Source organism: Carlito syrichta, unplaced genomic scaffold (assembly GCF_000164805.1).
Source record: "Carlito syrichta isolate Samal-C Ts95f unplaced genomic scaffold, Tarsius_syrichta-2.0.1 Scaffold117897, whole genome shotgun sequence".
Lineage (NCBI taxonomy): Eukaryota > Metazoa > Chordata > Mammalia > Primates > Tarsiidae > Carlito > Carlito syrichta.
The window spans coordinates 87,309-89,583 of record NW_007061993.1 but is presented as its reverse complement, the minus strand read 5'-3'; positions in this window follow the sequence as shown (position 1 = coordinate 89,583).

Sequence of the window (2,275 nt, the reverse complement as noted above, 5' to 3'; positions counted from 1 at the left end):
CCGCCGGCTATCCTTGGTGCGTGCGGCTGGTCGTCGCTGGGGACAGGCGACTGGACGAAGGGACCCGCGCGAGGCGACGCGGGGGGGCGCAGCGTCAGCGCGGACCGCGCCTGCGACCCTCGGGGAGAAACTTGGACCAGGCTGCGTGAGAGCCCGCCCGGCCCAGCGCTTCGAGTTTGCATTCCGCCTCTCCTGAGCCTTGGGCTGCGGCTCTGCTCGTCGGCGCGGGGGCTGCAGGCTGGGCCTTACTGCACTGTCCCCGCCGCGGCCGCCCGCCACCGGGTGACTTAAATTCAAGTAATGGAGGTCAGAACCCAGCTCTTCGATTGCCTCTGAGCCGTAAAAGTCACGCGGAGGTGGGGTCGAGGGTGCGCTGAGAGTTGCTCTTTTTTTGAGACTATGGGTGGCCGGGTGCGGTGGCTCAAGCCTGTCATCACAGCACTTTAGGAGGTCGAGGCGAGAGGATTGGTTCGAGACCAGTCTGAGCAACATGGCGAGACCTCGTCTGTAAAATAAATTTTTAAAAAATTAGCTGGGCGTGGTGGGGCACGCCTATAATGCCAGCACTTTGGGAGGCCGGGGCGAGAGGATTGGCTGAGCCCACAGGTTCGAGACCAGCCTGGGCAATTTGGTGAAACTTCAATCTCTACAATAAATTTAAAAATAAAAAAATTATGTCCTGACGTGGTGGCTCAAGCCTATTATCCAACCACTTTTAGAGGCCGAGGCAAGAGTATTGCCTGACCCCAGGGGCTCGAGACCAGCTGGGCAACTTGGCAAGACCAGGTCTCTACAAAAAATAAAAAAAATCAGCTAGGTGTGATGGTGCACGCCTGTGGTTCCAGCTACTTGGAAGGCTGAGGCAGAAGGACCGCTTGAGCCCAGCAGGTGGAGGCTGTGGTGACCGTGAGCATGCCACTGCACTCCAGCCTGGGCAGTAGAGTGAGACTCCAGCTCCAAAAAAAAAAAAAAGTTTTAAATCTAATAGGCCGAATGGGGGGCGGGCACTGTGGCTCAATTGAAGAAGATTGCCTGAACCCAGGAGTTCAAGGTCAGCCTGGGTGACTTGTTGAGACCTTGAAGTCTCTATAATAAATCAAAAAATAAACTGGGAGTGGCAGTGTGTGCTTGTAGTTCCAGCTACTTGGGAGGCTGAGGCGAAAGGATTGCCTGAGCCCAGCAGGTGGAGGCTGAGGTGGCTGTGAGTGTACCACTGTATTCCAGCCTGGGTGACAGAGTGAGACTCTGGCTCAAAAAAAAAAAGATAACTGGATAAGACACTGGAATGTAACATTATTGGATTTTCCAGAACCAACCTTGCTCAGCAAACATCTGTTGGGCGCTGCTCATTGCAGAGATGGGCTGGCCAGAGGCTCACGCGACTAGGTGGTGCCTGGGTACTGTGAGTGTCGGGACCTTGGCCTGGGTCCTCAGATGGCCATGGTGGCCTTGGACACCATGGCCTTTAGCCTCTGTTCTGGGGCCCTCTCTGCACCTGCAGTGGGACTGGGACTGTCCAAGCTGCTGTTCTTAGGACAGCCCAGCCATGCAAACTTTGAAAATGTGGGTAAGCTGGGCACGGTGGCTCAGCCTGTAATCCCAGCACTTTGGGAGACCAAGGTGAAAGGATTGCGTGAGCCCAGGGGTTCGAGACCAGCCTGGGCAACTTGGTGAGACACCAATAAATCACAAAAATTAGCCAGGTGTGGTGTCATACATCTGTAGTTGCAGCTACTTGGACGGCTGAGGCGGAAGGATCGCCTAAGTCCAGCAAGTCGAGGCTGTGGTGGCCGTGAGCATGCCACTGCACTCCAGCCTGGGCGACAGTGAGAGTCAAACCACAAAAAAGAAAAAGAAAATGTGGGTAGCGTTGCCCTAGCGGTCAGCCACTGTCAGAGAGCCCAGGAGTCAGGTAAAAGGTGCAAGACCCTGGCAGGCATTGGGGTGACTTAGGTCAGAAAGTAGGAGGCAAGGGCTTGTCTACTAGGGGCTGTGACCCACTCATGCTTGCACAACTAGGCCTCTGCAAGCGCCTCAGGTGGACGCAACTGGGGTGATACCGTTGCTAGAGTTTCAGTAACGTGGAATGTACTCAAGCTGGGGGGAAAGTTTAATTTTTTTTTTTTTGAGTTGGAGTCTCACTCTGTCGCCCAGACTGGACTGCAGTGGCCGCTCCCAGCCACCGCAGCCTTGACCTGCTGGGCTCCGGCGATCCTTCCGCCTCAGCCTTCCGAGTAGCGGAATTACAGGCATGCGCTACCTCGCCCGACTGATT